A 23,540-nucleotide genomic window follows, 5' to 3' on the forward strand; every position below is an offset into this window, starting at 1 on the left:
ACTTTTTTCTTTTGGTTAGCATTAGAGAATACTATATATATATATATATATATATATATATATATATATATATATATATATATATATATATATATATATATATATATATATATATATATATATATATATCCTGTTTTTCGGTTAAATCTAAATTTTTTCTAAAAAATACTATATATTATTTTATTTTATTCGACCTCGCTTTTTAGTAGTTACTTTTCGATAAAACATGTGTTTGTAAAATATGATTTAAAAAAAAAAAACAAATAGATAAATAAATAAATTCAAAATCTACTTTTGGGAAGTAAAAAGATAAAATTAATGTTTAAATTTGAAAACAAAAATTATATATATATATATATATATATATATATATATATATATATATATATATATATATATATATATATATATATATATATATATAGTAGTTATAATGAAATCAAGTATGAATTATAAAATCAGAGTAAAGTAAAATTAATAAACACGAGATCTATATAATACATGTTTGGCTCAATTATGCTTACAAAAGTACAAAGAGTTTTCAGACAGAAATAACGAATATTCTTCTCTATCTCTAGTACACATCCCATATTTATAGAGATCATGAAAGCACAAAAAAAATGTAAGGGACTGAACACTAAAAGCTTCGATACATAAAGTGTCGTTATAATAAAATAACAAACTATCAAAACTATCTATGACCTTCGACACCTCATAACTATATTCGACATCTACATTCTCCCCCTTTTTGATAAGTGACGAATTATATCATCAAATTCTGAGCAGCTTGATGAAGAACTCTTCGAATTTCAGCGTATCAGTTGACAACCTTCGAATTTTAGCTTTTTCTTTTTCGTTATTCTTGTTGGATTAATGTCTAAGTCCATAACTATAATTGGTAAGACTTGATCCGACCCGATATGGTCCATTTGGGTTGCATGGCATTATGCACTTGGATAGACTATAATGAGAGAAATAATACTTAACGTTGATTAATATATTATAAGTTCTAATATATTAATAGGATTATTTAATTAGTATTGATCAAGAATTAATCAAGAATTAATTAAGTGATCAAAAGAAGACTAATTAAATATATGGGTTGATTGTGTAAATCATCCATACTTGTATAGTAGGCTTATGCTTCATGGATTATAAAGTTGGGCTAAAACCCATATGATGCTCCATGGATGCTCCATGGTGTTTTTGAACCCATGGATCCAAGGAAATGGAAGGTCATGACAATTAGGGTTTACCCTAATTGTAACAACTATATAAGATCATATTCTTTGGGAAAATCAGCCACTATGAATAATAAGAAAGGGCTAGCCGATTTTAAAAGTGTGGTGTTTCTCTCTAAGTCTTCCAAGTGCATATGATGTTGTGTGAGCCATTTGAGGTGTCACACTTTGGGCACTAGGCACTCAAGCTTCATGAAGACATTCTACATCAAAGAGGGATGTATTCTATCTTGTTATATTCATTGTTTTTTTATGCTAGATTAGGATAATACCTTGGATGTTCGTATTTGCATGTATAATAGAGAAAACATAGAGCCTAGGCTTGTTTTCTTGTTATACTTGCAAAATTGCTCAAAAAATCGAAGCTGTTTGCTGTCTGATCATCAGACTCGGTGAGTCCATCAGGAGACTCGGCGAGTCCATGCCTAAAAGTGATCAAAACGATCCAACTCGCCGAGTTGGTTCATGCACTCGACGAGTTGGACCCCCAGACAACATAAATTCGACTTTTTTGGCTGGAATTGGACTAGGAACATTACCCTAAGATGTTTTTGGACTTATAAACTTGTTTTTGATGTGGTAATGTTCATGTTAATCCAATTTCTAAGATAACTGTCATAATTTCAAGATTTGTATTAGTTTGTACGTTCATGCTAATTTCTTGAAGATTGATGATTTGAATTATCTTGTTCTTAGATTAATAGAAAAGTTGTGTGAAATAGTTGATTTCAATCCATTTTAATCTAAGAGTTGATTCCAAAATGTGTTTTTTGTAACTTGTCATCAAGTTATATGAAAAGTCACATTTACGAATCATAAAACTCATAAAAGTTAGCAAAGGTTACAAAATGAAGAGTCTAGTTATAATTAAATGCTTTTATGACTCCATAACTTGTCCTCAAGTTATGGAGGTTCAAGAGTCTCTCCATTAAATAATAAAAAATAAAAAAAGTGTAACCGTAATTAGTTGTAACACCGTAAATTTCAAGACAAAATTTTCATTTAAAATAATCATTTTATTCTTAGAAACACTTGTTTAAAATCTCATTCATAGTCGATTTACAAAACATGACTCCATTTTCACTTGCACAGAAAACCAGGATCCTCCAAAATATGACTCTTTCTCTGGTGTGTACAATCAAGCCGGTGCCGTCCCGTGATACTGAAAGAAACTTGAAAAACATCACACAAAACACGGTAAACACGAAGCTTAGTGAGTTCCCCAAAATACCACACATAACATATATTAGCCACTCGAGGCTATAACTCTATGGGTCCGTGCACCCAAACGCTGTAAACCCTCAGGTTCTAACTCTGGGAACCTTACGGTTCCAACTCTATAAACAAGCACAGCATAAATCACATAGAAATAATGTAGTACAACACATCACGTACATATAGCATACAAATACTCTGATCACATAACTCTGGTTACCTACTCAAGATAAAGTATAGTGAGAAGACTCACCTGGCAAGCAGAAAGCAGATATCCCCACACTTGAATCTCGAACTCGCCACCGCCTAATACGTAAGGCAAATACTCTCATGAATATAACTCTCGAGACTAGAATAAATCCTCTCATAACACCCTCTTATGGGTAAAAGACTATTTTACCTCTCTCTTGGCCCCAAAGGCCACATCGCTGACCAAACCCTAAAAGTCAACGGCCAACCCTTGGTCGAAATCAAAGTCCTCAGTCTAACTCAACCCCTGACTGACCCTACTCGCCGAGTCAACCCTGTGACTCGTCGAGTTCCCATAATCAGAACTTCACTCAATCTGCGACCTAACTCACCGAGTCACCCCGAGACTCGCCGAGTCCAACAACTCTGAGTCCACTCGCACACGACTCACCGAGTCATCCCTCGACTCACCGATTCTTGACTTAACCAGAGAATATTTGGGACTCTTCGACAAGACTCACCGAGTCCAAGGCTATCTTCAACCTACTCGCCGAGTTGTTCTTCCAACTCGTCGAGTTCCAGGCCATCTTCAAGCAACTCGTCGAGTCGCCCCATGTGACTCGTCGAGTACCACCGGTCTGAATCCATACAGAAGCATCTCAGGCCATGCAATTGATCCAAAACATAGATCTAGTCTCCTACCACTCATCCATCACGTAAAGTGGCAAACTTTACGTGAATCCAAAGAGATCTAAGCCGTTTGCACATTGGGGCTAGGGTTTGGGACATGTAAGCTTCACTAAACACTCCAACACAGGGACTTTCATGCTCTCTGATTCTTCTCCCTTCCAGATCTGAGGTAGCAACCTCAGATCTAACCTCTAGACTTCCCATTTCATCCATAGACAATTTCTCACAAACCCCAAAATGAAGAAACAACATAACAACAGGTCAATAACGAGATATTACCTCTAAGTGATGCCCCAACTGCAATGCAATTCGAATCCAAGCAAAGCCCCTTGCTCCAAGCCTTCAATCTTCCCAAAATTCCATCAACCATTACTTCTCCAAGCTCCAATCCACTCAAAAATGGTGCTTCTCCGTGATTTAGGGTTTTATGGGGCTCAAGGGGTGATAAAGAGGCTGGGAGGAAAACATAGTGATCTTTATATAAGGCTCAACCTCGAGAATTAGGTTTTTCTCCACTCAGCGCCTACTCGCCGAGTCCATTACACTGACTCACCGAGTCGGCCACTTAACACGCGACCAAGTCGCGACTCTACTCGCCGAGTCCGCACATGGACTCGCCGAGTCACTCTTTCCCAATTTTACTCTTTTAGCCCTTCAACTCTACTCTTGATATTTCGGGATATTACAATTCTCCCCCACTTAAATTAGGCTTCGCCCTCGAAGCCTACAACAACTCAACTCCAGAAATACTCCCACAACGTGCCACCTGGCCTTAATCGGACCAGATCTCACAAGGCATACCCATCGAAACTCGAACACACTTTTCCTTTCCTTACGGTGTCCTGACCACTGTCTCGAACCGGGCACCAGATGTACCCTCTGACAACCACACTCAACGATCCGAGAATTACCCATGAAACATCACTGACCCAAATCTCAACAATCACTCGACCCATAAGGGTTAGAAGCCATGAACCATCGGATCCCCGATCCGAATCCCATTCTATCTAATCCGTGACGACAGAAAGGCCCACTCTTCAATCCCAGAGCAACTCTCATGAGTCCTCTTCTTGCAATCAAGTACCCAAGCCGCACCAACCTTCGCACTCTCGGGTTAGGAGAACCCGTCGCACTGATGACATCTCTAACATCCCCAGGAGACACCACCACTACGTACACGGCCCTTGATCAGAATCAATCTGGGAGTCCCAGACTCCATCCCTACATCCATCCTGAGACTCTTGGCTCTACCCCCGCAAAATCCCTTCCGCATCCTCAGTAGACATCCCATCATGATGTCATTCCATACCACTGTCACAGACACAATGTTCGACCATCATACTCCAAATCATCCATTCTCACTACAACTTCCACTTCCGCGAATCGGCACTTTCCTCAGCAAATGAGGGTCTGACACTTCCTCCCATACAACAGCACAAAGGGTGGCATACCAATGCACTAATGATGGCTGTTGAAATAGGATAACTCAACCAAGGATAAATACGTGTCGCAACACCCTCTGAAATCTAATACACATGCCCGAAGCATGTCTTTGAGCGTCTGAATCGTTCACTCCCTCTGAGGTGTCCTCAGACATCACCATGATAAGCTCTAGCTTATCTCATATCCCTCTTCGAGACTGGTCACCATGTCAGCTTTTGACTCCACAGCTGAGCCTCCAAAGGTCACCCAAATCATGATCCAAATATCCCACTAACTTCCTCCCCGTGACCACTATCCCGGCCCCGTGACACGCAAGCCACAAAATTCTCTTTTCCTTATGCAAGAAAGTACAATCCAACCAAGGATCGTCTCCACTCTGATCTCTGGTTTCTGCTGCGCATATCCCTTGCGCATCTCACCACATTCCCTGACAGAGACGGGGACCCCAGTCTCGCCCCCGGTCCAATATCCAGGCTCCAAAAACTCAATACTAGGGCTACTCAAGCCCAAAACTCTTCCACATCATACACTGATTGGATAACATTCCATCATCACACTCTCTTGCCATCTAGTTGTTGGATTAATGTCTAAGTCCATAACTATAATTGGTAAGACTTGACCCGACCCGGCATGGTCCATTTGGGTTGCATACCATCATGCACTTGGATAGACTATAATGAGAGAAATAAGACACTTATGGTTATTAATATATTATAAGTTCTAGTGTATAAATAATAAGAATAATAAGATTATTTAATTAGTATTGATCAAGAATTAATCTAGGATTAATTAAGTGATCAAAAGAAGACTAATTAAATATATGGGTTGATTGTGTAAATCATCCATACTTATATAGTGGGCTAATGCTCCATGGATAATCAAGTTGGGCTAAAACCCATAGGATGGTCCATGGATGATCCATGGTGTATTTGAACCCATGGATCCAAGGAAATGGAAAGCCATGACAATTAAGGATTTACCCTAATTGTAACACTATATAAAGATATTATTCTTGACAAAATCGGCCACTAGAGAGAGAAACAAAGGGCTAGCCGATTTCATGAAGTGCAGAACTCTCTCAAGTTATTCTAAGTGTTTTGATGATAGTGATTCCATTTGAGGCTTCCACACTATTGGGGCTAGGCACTCAAGCTTCATGAAGACTTTCTACATCAAAGAGGTATGTATTCTATCTTGTTATACTCATTGTTTTGTATGATAGATTAGGATAATACCTTGGATATTCTTATTTGCATGTATAATAGAGAAAACATAGATCCAAGGTATTTAGGGTTGCATGTACACTTAGGAGTGTTAGAATGCTCAAAACCCAACAGTGGTATCAGAGCCTAGGCTTGTTTTCTTGTTATACTTGCAAATGGAGCTGAAAAATCGAGTTTTGATGCTGTCAGCCCAGCAGACTCGCCGAGTCCATGAAGGGACTCGACGAGTCCAAGGCAAAATGCATCCAACTCGCCGAGTTTTGTTCATGCACTCGACGAGTTGGACCCCAGACAACATATTTTCGAGGTTTTTGGCTAGAAATGGACTAGGAACATTACCCTAAGTTGTTTTTGAACTTATAAACTTGTTTTTTAATGTGGTAATGTTCATGCTAATCCATTTTCAAAGATAATTGTCAATAGATTCATGTTTTGTATTAGTTTAAGGTTTACACTAATTACATGAAGAAGTTTGATATGAATTATCTTGTTCTTATGAGTTGCTTAGATTAATAGAAAAGTTAATTGAAATAGTTGTTTTCAATCCATTTTAATCTAAGATTTGAGTATAAAATGTGTTTGTGTAACTTGTCCTCAAGTTACATGAAGAGTCACATTAAAGACTCATAAAACTCATAAAAGTTGGTAATGGTTACAAAATGAAGAGTCTTGTGTCATTGAATTTTTTTTTATGACTCCATAACTTGTCCTCAAGTTATGGAAATTCAAGAGTCACTTCATTAATAAATAAATAAATAAATAAAGTGTAACCTTAATTAATTCCATAAGTTATAAAAATAAAGAAAAGTTAATTCTTTTATTTGTTTAAAGTCTTCCATAAGTTATGGAACTTGAAGAGTTTTTTGGATTAAAACTACTTTAAACACATAAGTTATGGAATTAATTAGTTTTGAATAGTTTCAAAACTTGCCCTCAAGTTTTGGAATTTGAAAAGTTTTCTCTTATGAATACTTTAATTCCAAGTTAGCCCTTAGAATTTTAAAAGAGTTAAAATTCAACACTTATACTATTTATAACATTAATGGTTAATTATGATATACATGTATAAGAACAAGTCGTTTTACCGTTAGTAGGCCTCATTCACGAAACCGGTCTATAAGGTGGGTATAAGGTTGTTGCCTATAAAATGGTGACTTAATGGGTGTATACTCTCACCCACCGCTTGCTTGATCGGTGGAGGGTCGTTAGCCGAACGGGTAGGACAATGACTTTAAATTCTCCCTTCATTAAAAGTATTAATGATAAATACTAAAGTAACTAAAATCTTAATAATTCCCAATCTTAGTTACTTTAGGAAAAATGTGAATTTGGTGCTAGCCCATGGAATTCACACTTTGTACCTTACCAAGTCGTTGGTGGAGCGTGTGTGGTTAACCGACACACTAACTTGGACTAGTAAGGACCACAAAGGGTGACTTAATGTTTTTCATAGATCAATGGAGCGTGTGTAGTTAACCGGAACATTGATTAGGTGATAATATTAAGGGTACCAAGTGAATTGGTATGGTTATTCACACCTTGTTTTGTGATCCTCGGCATCCCAGTCACAAAATTTGAGAGGGCACACTCGAGATTGAAACATGCCATTGAAAAGTTCAATGAATCTCAAAAGATCTAGGAATTTCAAATCCAATTAAAACCTAATAAATTATTTCGTTTTTCATGGTGGAAATTGGTGAATCGTCATTCGCCTACCTTCAAATATTTTATAGCTTGGATTACGGCATCCCTCTTCTAAGTTATAAAATAGTTTGTTGGGTCCTAGCCTTAATATTTCATATTGGGTGTCATATTAAGGACTTTAAATCAACTATCTTGAATATCTCCCAAAACATGTCTAGTTTAGACATTTATGATCTTCCCAAATCTCTTGAAGATGATGTTCCTCAACATCATGCTTCACTTCCTCTATCTCCTCCAATTATTCTCCCTCACCTACAAGTTCTTGAAAAGTTTAAGGTCACTCGAGCCCTATTGGCAAGTAAAGGTCTTGGTGTGGTCACATCTTGGAGATGTAGTCACATATTGACAAGCCGGGAGAGTTGGGTGTCAAAGTCTTGAGAAAGTTGGTGGTTCAATCACTTTCTAAGTCACATAGTGAGTTCTTTTGGAACACCGATGAAAAAGACTATGACAAGACCCTTAATGATTTTATCTATTTGTTAAGATCAACTTCCTCAAAACTTGATGGACATTGACAATAGTGACACAGGAAATCCAGAGAAGCATTCTCTTCCCAATGGAAAGGGATCGGCCATAGTCAACTCGGTTGACCAAATGGTAAAGAGAAAAACTAAGTCTGAGATAGTCCCGTGTACCATTATCAAAGGGTCCATATGTTTATATTGCCAAAGAAAGGGGCATTGGTTGCAAAGCTGCCATAATTTACCTAAGGATGTTAAAATCGATAAGATTGACTCTACTTTAGGTAAAGTCCACTGTCTAACTCTATTAAATTTCTATTCTGAGATTCTTGATACATGATGTGACTGGGTCACATGGTGATGTTTTAAGAATCAAAGAAAAGGTAAAGAAACTTAAAGAAAGAATATGTTGAATCTGATCGCGTAGATGGATTTCTATCGCGTAGTTTGAAGATCGGATTCTTGAGCTACTTCTTAGGAGTTATAATATATTGCTTGTGAATAGATAACAACAAGTTTTTCATGTGGATTGTAAGGATAAGTTTTTCCGCAAAGTTTTAAAATAAAAGAAAAAAAAGGGTTTTAATTTAATTTATTTTAAAAATATCCTTACAATGGCATCTGTGGAAAATTGTTGCTTATATGTTTCCAGTAATAGCAATATTGGAAAGTGGATTTGATTCTTCATTTGTGGTAGTGTCTGAATTTACCAAATGAAGAAAGTTTTTCATCACCCAAGTTTCAATTGGACAGAAACTTGGAATCATATAAGTTGTATTGTATGATGAATGAGAATTTTCATCTTTGAAAAATTAAGACTAATTCTTTGATGACATGTATATGTGAGTCAATTGAAGGACTAAGGAATTAGGTACACTGAGTGTGCACTGGTCAAGGTCCACCACAAAGATTGTTTTGTCATGATTTACTAAAGATTAGTAAATATGATTATACTTATAAGGTTAAGTATAATTCTGTAACATTGGAAAGGTTACAATGTATGACAAAACAAATGAGAAGAATTAAATTAGGCAGAAAGATAAAAGTTTCTCAAATCTGAAAAGATGGGAGAGTACTTTAGTATCAGTTTTATGATCATCTTAATGATTTAGAAACCATATCACAAATTCATACTCTAAGGACGTCTTAGTGCATTGTTATGGCTGAGAAGAGAGGTCATGAATTGTTAGATTGGTTAAGATCAAGGAGATGAGTCATACTTCGTTCCAAAACAATTCTTAGAGTCATAATCCAAGATTGTAACATTGAGTGACATAAAGTAAGGTTTAAAACACTTATCAAATGTAGTGTAAAATGTTTTCTACTCTTGTACATTTGAGATTGGTAAGTTGTGATGTCTTGGATGAGACAAAGACCAACTAAGACCAATTGTTTGAAGTGTTAGTCTTGATAAGAATCTGCACTATCCCTTGAATATTTGTTTTGTCAAGGAATGGTTCTTGACTAGGAAAACTTATATGTCAAGGGGACAGTGGGAGCCTTAAAGATCCTGAAAGAGTTTCAAGATTTAATCAAGAGTGAAACCTATAATTTATCACTAGCACACGACTTAAGGTTTGCAACCTATCGTGTTGACATAATTCTCATTTCTGTACCTACTTCAAATAAGTTGGATTTGCATGTGAGTTATCAGAGTTCAACTTGGAAGCATTGGTGGGCCTTGTGCTACCAAGGTGACAAGAAAGTAAGATTGAATAAGTTTAATCCATGTAAGGCTGAATTTGTCACTAACCTTATCTTGTGATTATGGTTTTGACAAATTCGCATGGATAGGAACTCATACACTATAAAATCTAAGTGTCATAAGGTTTCTCTCCGATTCATGAAAATGATGGTGAGGAAACGCTTTCACTAAGTAGATTTTACGTAGATAGCAATTGTGTTATTTGCATTTTCAAAAGTCGTTAGTGGAGCGCATGTGGTTAACCGGCACGCTAACATGGACTTGTGAGAAATGGAAAATGTCTAAGCAATTGAGACTATGATTACGGCATCCCTTTTCATAGTTCTGAAAATTGTTTAGACACACATGTGAGCTATCTAAGAAAGGATGTATGAATCTAAATTTCATAAGTCCAGCAGATTTCTGAAAATATGTCAGAGCTAGTGGGAGCATAAGTGTTATGCTGATAATCATCATGTTAGTGGGAGCATGATTATTATGATTAGTATTGCAAGCTAGCAATGTTAATTATAGAAAACAAAGTTTCAATCCGTGAAGTTGTAGGGGTTGAAAAGTTGTTTTGCTGTAATTAAGGGAGAGGAAATTATACTTCATTTCAATTCTAAATCTTAGATTGAGGTTTTAATCATCTTTAGTCAAGAATATATATGAATTTTGTGTTGGAATGGTTCAACTTGAAGAAATTCTATATATATTGCATTTTCAAAATTCGATTATGATTACGGCATCACTCTTCATAGTTAAATTTTGAAAAACATGGCAAATAAAAATATTGCAGCAAAAGACTTGTCTAGTATCATGTATTTATGTCAAACATCATGAATTGTGTCCCATATGCTTCGGATATAGGATCGATTTCATGTGCTATAATATTCATCCTTTCTAAATTTTCCAAATGCTTAAGGAATTTAGAAGGGAAAAGTCTAGAACTGGATATGACTAAAGTAATTAAACAATTGTCGAGCACAATCTAAGGTTTACCAAAGATTGGTTTCTCAAGGACAATTGGAAGTATAGTGATAATTCTGGAAGGACCATATTGACATAATCTGTAAGGAGGCAACTCTTGTTCAGAAGTGATAGTCAAAATGGGATCTGGAAATGTTTCAAAGTTAGAAATTATTCAATCTATGTAAGATTAGGAAACTTAATGCAAGAAGGATGTTCCCAAGGAGCTGATCTCCTCTGGAATGCTCTGTAATGGTTGTTGTCAAGTCTTTCTGACTTCGTGCATAATCATTACAAGAGGATCAATGCATATAAGTTTAGAATCTAACAGATTTCAGTAAATGACATAAATTTGGAATTCTTGCATTTACAATAAGGATTTGGTATTGTGAAATGAGTATCATTGGAATCATGTTCAATTGATCTACATCACAATGTAAGGATCATAGACAAACATAGTGAGCATACTTGGAGTATGGCATAACTATTGTTTAGAAAAACAAAGTGTACATGCTAGGAGCATGGGACGACTGTTGTTTTTATTCAAGTCTTAAGTTGATTATTTGAAACATTGAATAATGTGTAATCAATATGGTGATAAATAAAAGGTGGTTTTATTTATATTCAAAAGGGTTCTGAGACCATATTAGATTCGATTATTATTGTGTTTCACTTTGCATGTTTTGACTTCCAAAATAGATAGGTTATTCTTTTCGAATGACTAAGTTATTTAAACACTCCACAGTCGTTCATATGTTGGAAGTAGGTATGAATCAAGACTGTCATGAATCGGGTTTGTAGATGGCTAAATGGGTTTAGTCATGGCAATGGTTGCTACAACATTCATGAGTGATCATAAGTTATGAGTATTGGAGTAAACCCACGCTCACTTGTATCACTTCATGGAATTTATCTCGAGTGATCGTGAGACGATAATATCATATAAATCTTCAAACCTAGAGATATGAGTTGTTACCTATGAGTTGGTTGTGCATTGATTGCACGTAAACGCATCAGTAACTTGATGTTATAAAACGTGCCTTTGTGTACAATTCAACAAGTAGTAGAACAAGCATATAAGTCGAAGTTTATTTGTTCCTTCTAGAAATAGAAGCGATATCTGGGCCCCTCGATGATTTTGTTGTGACCTATGTACCGGCCGGTCAGAACTGAATTGATGTGTTCGATTAAGTTCTTTGTCAAACAAATCGAAAATCGGGAAACAAACTGCTGGACAATAAGTACGACGTTGTTCCATGTATTTGTCCGGCTGATATCATGAGAACAGAGGATTGTATGATCCCTTATCTAATGGACAAGTCATTGACAAGATCAGAGTTCATCTACAAGGTCAGAGTTCGACAGAAGCTTTTGAGAGCTACGATTGCCAATTGGTTCCTGAAGTCATACGCAATAATAGTTTTAGACTTATCCAAATGGGAGACTGTTGGATTAATGTCTAAGTCCATAACTATAATTGGTAAGACTTGACCCGACCCGGCATGGTCCATTTGGGTTGCATACCATCATGCACTTGGATAGACTATAATGAGAGAAATAAGACACTTATGGTTATTAATATATTATAAGTTCTAGTGTATTAATAATAAGAATAATAAGATTATTTAATTAGTATTGATCAAGAATTAATCTAGGATTAATTAAGTGATCAAAAGAAGACTAATTAAATATATGGGTTGATTGTGTAAATCATCCATACTTATATAGTGGGCTAATGCTCCATGGATAATCAAGTTGGGCTAAAACCCATAGGATGGTCCATGGATGATCCATGGTGTATTTGAACCCATGGATCCAAGGAAATGGAAAGCCATGACAATTAAGGATTTACCCTAATTGTAACACTATATAAAGATATTATTCTTGACAAAATCGGCCACTAGAGAGAGAAACAAAGGGCTAGCCGATTTCATGAAGTGTAGAACTCTCTCAAGTTATTCTAAGTGTTTTGATGATTGTGATTCCATTTGAGGCTTCCACACTATTGGGGCTAGGCACTCAAGCTTCATGAAGACTTTCTACATCAAAGAGGTATGTATTCTATCTTGTTATACTCATTGTTTTGTATGATAGATTAGGATAATACCTTGGATATTCTTATTTGCATGTATAATATAGAAAACATAGATCCAAGGTATTTAGGGTTGCATGTACACTTAGGAGTGTTAGAATGCTCAAAACCCAACACTAGTGAGCATTACGGCTCCCCGCGGTATCACAGCACCCTCTGACTAGTGAGTACTACGGCTCCCCACAGTATCACAACACCCTCTGACTAGTGAGTACTACGGCTCTCCGCAGTATCACAACACTCTCTGACTAGTGAGTACTACGGCTCTCCGTAGTATCACAACACCCTCTGACTAGTGAGTACTACGGCTCCCCGCAGTATCACAACACCCTCTGACTAGTGAGTACTACGGCTCCCCGCAGTATCACAACACCCTCTGACTCCACTAGTTCGTGCTCCACAGACTATCATAGGTGGCTACCCATACTCGTCTCGAATATTCATCACAGACTCTGGAGGCAATCGTCATAACAGATGCCCACCCTTGCAAAGATCCACTCTCCCAAGTAATCTCCCTGGATGCCCATACTCGAAGGCTCTCACTAGATCCATAGATACGTGATATACCACAAGTCGTCTCAACTCAAGATTCACAAATAACTTTGAAATAAAGATATCAATACCCGGATACCTCGGAACACCCCCACCGAACATCACAAGATCCTGCCACAACCACAGATCTCCTGCTCCAAGCACCATATAGATGCAATAATACATTCCCTCTGAACCCCATAACTAGATCTTCATTTTTCCCAAGTTGCAACTTCGGTGTATTTAATTTCTCAATTGCAATACGAAGAAACGCTAACGCTACGAAATACGCTGATGATTCTCCGAAACCCTTTTTCCCGCCGCTCAAAATCCAAACAAGGATACGCATACCGACCCGGGAGTTGGCTGCCCAATCATTCTTTATCTACTTGCCCCAACACTGACCAATACCAGATCCCTGACTAATAAACACCTGTCGTGGAGACATTCATCCTTCTCAAACAAGTACTTCCCGCATTAACTCAGTCTGACCCCTTTCCTCGATCACCGACATCTCTGGTCTCATGATTTCTTACCGCATATCTCTATACTCCACTTATAACTGCTCTTGACAAATCTCTGCTTTCTTACATACGACACCCGGTTCTCCCCCACTTAGGGTTCGAACCATCACCAAATAGCACGCAACTAACCCATAACTATATTCTCCAGCAAAATCGCACCGGCCCCCGGAAAGTGCTACACAACGCCCGATAATCCCTCCTTAAGGAAATGAATCGACCTCATATACTCTGAACCTCTGGTGAACTCCTCAAGTACTTCTCGTCACGTCTGCCTCTAGTCGTTCCAAATCTCGTACCAATTTAGTACCAAACAACTCAACTACTCGATAACATCCCTGGCTCATAGACTGAACCATAAAATCATCGTACCCCTCACCTCAACTCATTAACCAACGCTCCAACACCGGGATCATCCCAAGAACAGGAACTCACTCCCAAATTCAACACCCCATGGATAGAAAACTCTCGGCACCGCTGAACTCGACTGAACTCCCCGCTGATACCACTACCGTACACCCGACTAAACTCAATTAGGTATAGCGTGGCCCTCGACTATCCCAGTCTCAACTGACTATCTGCTCATGATAGATCACTGCCTCGCGGCACACATGCTACCTGATACTCTGGTGGGAAATCATCATCAATGACGACCTGCAGGGTTTACCCCTAAACCCAAAACCAAAACATCATGCTTCTCATATTTTTCACACGAGCATAATCAGTACCTCCCAGATCATAGGAGGTGACATTTCCTTTATCGACTGATCGCCCAACTCAGATCGAAATTCTCCCTTCTCACTGACTCCTTACTAAAATACTCTGAGGGGCTCTTGATCTCCCTCTCAAGGGACGCCTCTTCGAACTTACTCGTGACCGAATAACCGGAGAACCACAAACATCATTCACTACGAACCATGGTACTCATTCCATGACATCTCTTCTCAATATGCCCCGGTGTATGGTACCCTAACCATAACATCACTCCCCAATCCGCTCTGATGTATGGTACCCGGACCATAACATCACTCCTCAATCTGCTCTGATGTATGGTACGCGAGCCATAACATCACTCCTCAATCTGCCCTGATGTATGGTACCCGAACCATAACATCACTCCTCAATCTGCCCTGATGTATGGTACCCGAACCATAACATCGCTCCTCAATCTGCCCTGATGTATGGTACCCGAACCATAACATCACTCCTCGATCCGCTCCGATGTATGGTACTCAAACCATAATACCACTCCTCAATCTGTTCTGATGTATGGTACCTGAACCATAACATCACTCCTCAATCTGCCCTGATGTATGGTACCCGAACCATAACATCGCTCCTCAATCCGCTCCGATGTATGGTACTCAAACCATAACATCACTCCTCAATCTGCTCCTTAGAACCTTCAGAATACTCCCTGTATCAAGTATGGGTCCTCTGCTTTCAGTAGTACGGGCCCATACTACCTGCCACATCTACCCATACTTTCCACACGGACCATCCCAGAGCTTCTAAATAGCTGCTCGACCTGCTCTTTCACCAATCCCATCGCGCGTGCTCGCTCCCCAGCGAAATTCTCTATTCTACAAGCACACTCATCTGGATAGGGTTACTCCCTAGGCTCTTCCGTTGTCCTCCCACTTCTTTGCTATCAGCTACTGAAGAGCTCCTAATGATGCCAGCCATCTACTTCCTGAATATCGTCATATTCACTTGGTAGCTGACTCCCATCATCGAGAGTTCCACAAAGCACAAAGCAAGCAACATTCGAGCATCGAAGAATACATAGGACTCCCTCTCTGTGATAACTCCACCTTCTCGGCTCATCGTCGAAAGTACCACCGAACTCTGTAACTCTACCCTTCATGGGTTCTAACTGGATACTCTCACTCATCACATACTCAAAAGCATAACACCTATAACAACGAGTCCTAGGCTAAGGCATCACAAATCAGGCCACTCTAGTCCTAACATATGAAATACCTAGCCTATCTCTAGCATGCAATAATATCTCATAAAGTGCATCATACATATCTCATAACACAAAAATAAGGGTATTTTGGGAAATCACCGTTCGGGCTCTGGCTGATTGTACACACTGCTCCTTCTTGCTTTCTCTTTGATCTTTTATTCATTTTTAGAAAATTATTTCCTTAAAACTTTTCTTACTTCCTCAGTTTGAGTCCAGATTTACCCGAAGGCGCATCCGAATCCCTCAAACCAAGGCTCTGATACCAACTTGTAACACCGTAAATTTCAAGACAAAATTTTCATTTAAAATAATCATTTTATTCTTAGAAACACTTGTTTAAAATCTCATTCATAGTCGATTTACAAAACATGACTCCATTTTCACTTGCACAGAAAACCAGGATCCTCCAAAATATAACTCTTTCTCTGGTGTGTACAATCAAGCCAGTGCCGTCCCGTGATACTGAAAGAAACCTGAAAAATATCACGCAAAACATTGTAAGCACGAAGCTTAGTGAGTTCCCCAAAATACCACACATAACATATATTAGCCACTCGAGGCTATAACTCTATGGGTCTGTGTACCCAAACTCTGTGAACCCTCATGTTCTAACTCTGGGAACCTTCCGGTTCCAACTCTATAAACATGCACATCATAAATCACATAGAAATAATGTAGTACAACACATCACGTACATATAGCATACAAATACTCTGATCACATAACTCTGGTTACCTACTCAAGGTAAAGTATAGTGAGAAGACTCACCTGGCAAGCAGAAAGCAGATATCCCCACACTTGAATCTCGAACTCGCCACCGCCTAACACGTAAGGCAAATACTCTCATGAATATAACTCTCGAGACTAGAATAAATCCTCTCATAACACCCTCTTATGGGTAAAAGACTATTTTACCTCTCTCTTGGCCCCAAAGGCCACATCGCTGACCAAACCCTAAAAGTCAACGACCAACCCTTGGTCGAAATCAAAGTCCTCAGTCTAAGTCAACCCCTGACTGACCTTACTCGCTAAGTCAACCCTGTGACTCGTCGAGTTCCCATAATCAGAACTTCACTCAATCTGCGACCTAACTCGCCGAGTCACCCCGAGACTCGCCGAGTCCAACAACTCTGAGTCCACTCGCACACGACTCACCGAGTCATCCCTCGACTCACCGATTCTCGACTCAACCAGAGAATATCTGGGACTCTTCGACAAGAGTCGCCGAGTCCAAATGGACTCGTCGAGTCCAAGGCTATCTTCAACCTACTCGCCGAGTTGTTCTTCCAACTCGTCGAGTTCCAGGCCATCTTCAAGCAACTCGTCGAGTCGCCCCATGTGACTCATCGAGTACCACCGGTCTGAATCCATACAGAAGCATCTTAGGCCATGCAATTGATCCAAAACATAGATGTAGTCTCCTACCACTCATCCATCACGTAAAGTGACAAACTTTACGTGAATCCAAAGATATCTAAGCCGTTTGCACATTTGGGCTAGGGTTTAGGACATGTAAGCTTCACTAAACACTCCAACACAGGGACTTTCATGCTCTCTGATTCTTCTCCCTTCCAGATCCGAGGTAGCAACCTCAGATCTAACCTCTAGACTTCCCATTTCATCCATAGACAATTTCTCACAAACCCCAAAATGAAGAAACAACATAACAACAGGTCAATAATGAGATATTACCTCTAAGTGATGCCCCAACTGCAATGCAATTCGAATCCAAGCAAAGCCCCTTGCTCCAAGCCTTCAATCTTCCCAAAATTCCTTCAACCATTACTTCTCCAAGCTCCAATTCACTCAACAATGGTGGTTCTCCGTGATTTAGGGTTTTCTGGGGCTCAAGGGGTGATAAAGAGGCTGGGAGGAAAACATAGTGATCTTTATATAAGGCTCAACCCCGAGAATTAGGGTTTTCTGCACTCAGCGCCTACTCGCCGAGTCCATTACACTGACTCGCCGAGTCGGCCACTTAACACGCGACCAAGTCGCGACTCTACTCGCCGAGTTACTCTTTCCCAATTTTTACTCTTTTAGCCCTTTAACTCTACTCTTGATATTTCGGGATGTTACATTAGTTCCATAAGTTACAAAATAAAGAAAAGTGACATTCTTTAATAGTTTAAAGTCTTCCATAACTTGTCATCAAGTTATGAAACTTGAAGAGTTTTTAATTAAAACTACTTTAAACAAATAAGTTTTGGAATTAATTAGTTTTGAATAGTTTCCAAATTTGCCCTCAAGTTTTGGAATTTGAAAATACTACAAGAAAAAAACCCTTTTACGACGCGCAAATTACGACACTTGATGATTTATGTTACGCAAAAGAGAGTGATATTAAAAAAGTCTCATCTATTAAAAAAATTTAAGGATTTAGGTCACGCATTATTGGGTGCCCTTAAACCAGTGTCAAAAGAAAAAAAATTAAAAACACGGAGGGCGCTGTATCTTAAATGTGCGCCTTCCATAGATGTCGCTTTATATTTTTAATGAAAGGCGCGTTTAATAGATACGGCGGGAAATGAAATCCCAAAAATTTTGAATACCCACTTGAATTTCTCTCCATTTCTCTCTCACGATCATCTGCAAACCATTCTATCTTAATTTCTCTCCATTTTTCTCTCTCACGATCGAAGGACAAAAAAGACACAAATTTCACTTTCAGAAGATTTTGTGATCTTTCACCATTTCTTTGCGAGTTAGGAACAAAGACACATAGAATGTAAAAGAGGAGGAAAAAGACACACACGCACACACATTGTGTGTGAGGTGCGGCTGCCATAGTTTTCACTTCCAGAAGAGTCGCTAAGAGTCGGTGATTCCATCTAGGGTTCTACAAGCTTAATCCATATCTCAACATCTTACCTCCTACATCATATTTCTTCAACCATTCGTGACCATTCTAGAGCTTAACATGTTCTTTAGCATTCTAGGGTTCGACATCTGTTGAGATTCTTTAACATTGTTCACTAGCCTTCTAACCTTTCTCTGGATAGGCATCGATTCCAAGGTAAGAATAGATCTGTTACATTACTTTATACAATCCTATCATCGATTTAGTTTAATTTCATTTTCCATGCTCTGATTCTCATCTATTCATAAAGAAAATTTATGCATTCTAGCCATTCGATGAAATGTCCGACTTAAATTAAACAATTCTAGAATCAAATAAGAATTGTTAATGTCTTTTAAATAAACGTATCAAAAGCATATTCCTTCACGTTTGAAAAACGTATTGGAAGAAAAATTAAATAAACAAATATAAAAAAAACGTTTTTCCATGGTTTCCTGATACTGAGAAGTACTTGCTGAAGACTTTTTACATCCGGTAAACTACTTGCCTTTAGCAGGTTCAGAAGCCAAGTTCGTAAGAAGGGCTGCCTTTTTAAAACATAATTTATGGATCTCACCGTATACTTGTGGTGAGGATTTCCCTGGAGGAGAATTTCCCAACCAAAACTTGTGTGTTGGTGAAGGTCTGGCTTCATGGGTCCAGCAAAATCGATCTCTTGAAGAAACAGACAATGTTCTCTGGTGACTAAGTATATTTCCTTGTTTTTTTAATCAGTTTGTGCATGCTTTTCGTACAATATTTTCTTATATGAAAATTTGCAGGTATGTATTTGGGATAACTCATGTCCTAGGTTGGAAGATTGGTATGTGATCCCAGTGGTACGGATTGGGTATATGCTTCAGGTATGAATGTTTTTTTAATTGGTTATGTATGTTTATTTTATTTACAAAAAACAAAAAAAAATATATAAATGTTTTGGTTTTGCAGCCACATGGGTTCTTTAACTGCTCTCCTGCAGTGGATGTGAAGGAGGGCCATGTGAAATTGACAATTGCCCCCAAGTCGATTTCAAATGGGTTGATAGCCATGCTTTGAACATCCATTCACGTGTTTGATTTGTAAGATAATGTTGTGTGAATATGAATGAGTACACTCGTTGTTTGCTTTTTAAATTTCCAGATTTCAGAACACTTAGTTGCTCAACCGTCTATCTTGATGAACAAGCTACCATATATGTATATGATAATAAATTTTGGTATCAGAAATGTTTGGGATAAGAACACCTCCTCTAAGCTAAGCTAGCTAGTAAGTAGTAAGATATACTGTTGAGTTTCACCTCTCTAGATTTGCTGTTTAACAAACACATGCAAGTGGATAGCTACCAAAATTTACTAATACTTATGATATTCTAATAAGATCATAGAGTATTGAAGACATTTTCTTTATCAAGAACATGATTAGCTAATATTATTTTCATTTGATCGCCCAACAAGAGTTGGGAAGAAAGGGTTTTAGGATAGATAGTAAAAAACAGTGGATTAATTAATTAAGTTGAATGAAATTATAGGAAGAGATAATCAGGACATGTCGTAGCATGGGAAAAGCTATAATTTTTGCAACAAATATGCTTGAAAGCATGATTGTTCATCCCACACCAACAAGAGTTGAGGTCTCAGACATTGTTATTGCTGTTAGAGAGGGTGCTGATGCAGTCATGCTTTCTGGAGAAACTACTCATGGAAAGTAAGCCGTCTTTCTTTATTGACTTAATGGGTTAAGCTAAAACCTGCCTTAATGTATTAGGACTTATATTCTTATTTATTTATTTATTTTGTCAAATTGTAAGTTTCCTCTAAAAGTAGTTAATGTGATGCTCACAGTGTTGTTAAGAACCGAATCAAGCTTAATGAGTGGGGGCACACTTTCTAGTCTTAATCAAGCATTTCAAGGTGGATTAATTATAGATTTTGTTACTGAATTTGGATAATGTGTGTCTAAAAATAGTAAAAGGGTACAACAGAAATTGGCTTTGTATCAAGGAGTTTGCCCAATTTACATGGAGTTCTCAGATGATTCTGAGAAAACATTTGCAGATGCTCTTTCTCTCTTGAAGGTGAGATTCACTCATAAGAAGAAGTATTGGTGAGCCCAAATTTTGTACTATGTGTAACTGACAGAATCACAGAATAGCATCAGATGTTGTGATTATGTCACGGTTAATTCAGCCAAATTAAAACCGCAATAAAAGAGTACAAATCACATGGGATATTGTTGTTTGGAGTAACAGAAGTAAATTCAAATATCTGTCATATCACATATGGATTCTTCCAGTTTGTTGCATTTCTCTATCAGCTTAAAAGATGATTAAACTTCTGTTCTACGGATCCCGATACTAGATAGAGAAGAAGCATTAAAAGTCTTATGTGTAAGATCAAAGTCTTACTATAAGTTTTCCTAATTCAAAAATACTCTTTAAGAAAAATATTTATTCAATTATCTTTTGCTTCTTAACATTGGTAATGAAAAATAATTCAGTTATGTTTAAGAAAAGGGCTACATATGCAAAAAAAAAAATGGAAAAAAAATTAAACAAATTTTACCTTTAATTTTCAAAGCATTTGATGTCAGATATGAGGGATACTAATTAATCCTTCCACTTGATGCTAATTTTGCAGCCATTAATCTGTAAAACAGATTCGTTTGCAAAGATGGATAAACTAAAATTGCTCCAGCTCAAATATGTGAAACTCACGGGGTTGTACAAGAATTTTCCAGAATTAAGATGGTTGTGTTGGCATGGATGTTATTTTTCTAAAATACCCTCCGGCTTATTGATGAGCACCTTGGTAGCTATAGATATGACTTATCGAAACTTGAAAACGTTTGAACATCCAATGGTAGGAATTCAATGTTGCTATTGACTTTATATCCTCTCATTTTTCGACAGTTTCTATGTGAATGTTGACCCAAGTGTCCTTTAACCTGTTTATGTTTTGCTTACATTGTTTACCTTCAAACTCATGCAGCATGCCCCGTTTTTAATTGAAGCTTCATCACTCTTTCCCCCTCATATATATATATATATATATATATATATATATATATATATATATATATATAGGTTCAGGTTCATTTGAGACCATTCTAATTTTGTGAGACCGTGAGACCAAATCTAAAAATAATTTTAAAATGCAAAATAAATGGAAAAATCCAAAAATTCTTTATTTAAATATTATTTTCGGAAATTGAATTAACTAAAAAAAAATAAAAAAAATCCTGTTTTCTTTTTGAAAAATACATGAAATATTCTAAATAGAATATTACACTGACATATTGTAAAAAATAATTTTAAAATCCAAAATAAATGGAAAAATCTAAAAAGTCTTTTTTTAAATATTATTTTCGGAACTTGAATTAACTAAAAAAATAAAAAAAATAAAAAAATAAAAAAAAAATGTATTTTTTTTTGAAAAATACGTGAAATATTCTAAATAGAATATTAGACTGTGCATACTCTAAAAATAATTTTAAAATGCAAAATAAATGGAAAAAAAAAAAATTTTAAATATTATTTTCGGAAGTTGAATTAACTAAAAAAAAATAAAAAAATAAAAAAAAAATAAAAACATGTGTCTCATGGTCTCACAAAATTAGGCCGTCTCACATGAACCTAACCATATATATATATATATATATATATATATATATATATATATATATATATATATATATATATATATATATATATATATATATATATATATATATATGGTCCTGCTTTAAGATTTATTACCTATATATTGGTTCTTATGTGAATGAACAATGATAAATTAATCTTTTTATTCTTGGAATAGGTTCTTAATTCGTTGAAGATTCTGAATCTCAAAGAGTCTTGCAAACTTGTTAGTATCAACAAACTTTCATGGCTTCCCAATCTTGAGACTTTGATTCACTGGAACTGTAGCAGTCTGACTCACGTTTGTGAAACCATTGGAGGCCTTGAGAGTCTTGTTCTATTGGACTTTACTGGGTGTAAGAATCTATGGAAGGTTTCATCGAACAGGAGTAACATAAATCTACTTAAAAGGCTAAAACTTTATGTATTGGTGGAGGAATTCCAAAACAGTCCTCGTTTTCCTTATCAGACTCCTTAAAGTTTTTGTTTCTCAACAACTGCGACCTTGGGAACAACAATGATGTTCCATTGGTTTTTAGTGGCCAACCATTATTTTACATAAATTTAGGCAATAATATGCTTAAAAAACTTCCCAGTAACATTAATCTTAAAACGCTTCGGGTACTCGAATTAACTTTTTGTCCAAATATTAAATCCCTCCTTAGTCTCCCAAGTACGCTAGAAGAGTTGTATATATATTGGTGCTTTTCATTGAAGGTGATAACATTCGAATCACATCGCTTTAGATTGAGGAAATTTATGTATCAAGGTTGTAGCAAATTGTCTGAAGTTCAAGGCCTTTTCAAATTGGTGTCGGTAGCAGAACTTGATGAAGCAAAATTAGGACATATGAAATGGATTAAAACATATAAAGATTGTCGAATAGACCTCATAGGTGATGAGATCAGTAGAGATAGAATTTGGCATACCCTGGTATCTCTCTCTCTCTCTCTATCCATATTTGTTGTTATAGATTTTGTAACTTATATGGTTATTGTTGTTTGCCTCCTCTTAAACTCTTACACTCCCTCCTACGGCAGCCAAAATTACCAGTAAGCCCTTCATCAATGAACATGATAACACTTGCTAAGGTTGCTACAACACCTCCAAGAAAACGACTTTGTCCAGA

General features: G+C 37.1%; 1 long non-coding RNA gene across 1 annotated transcript; it reads left to right on the top strand.

Moving 5' to 3' along the window:
* The first annotated feature begins 18,485 nt into the window (after positions 1–18,485).
* LOC145039154 (uncharacterized) lies at positions 18,486–21,623 on the top strand. Its single transcript, XR_013679759.1, has 7 exons — positions 18,486–18,951; positions 19,292–19,483; positions 19,557–19,637; positions 19,723–19,853; positions 20,303–20,478; positions 20,616–21,160; positions 21,411–21,623. It is a non-coding gene; the product is annotated as an uncharacterized LOC145039154 (long non-coding RNA).
* Positions 21,624–23,540: the final 1,917 nt, after the last annotated feature.

The sequence above is a fragment of the Lactuca saligna genome, chromosome 4, assembly GCF_052625555.1.
Source record: "Lactuca saligna cultivar CGN05327 chromosome 4, ASM5262555v1, whole genome shotgun sequence".
In the NCBI taxonomy this organism is placed as follows: domain Eukaryota; kingdom Viridiplantae; phylum Streptophyta; class Magnoliopsida; order Asterales; family Asteraceae; genus Lactuca; species Lactuca saligna.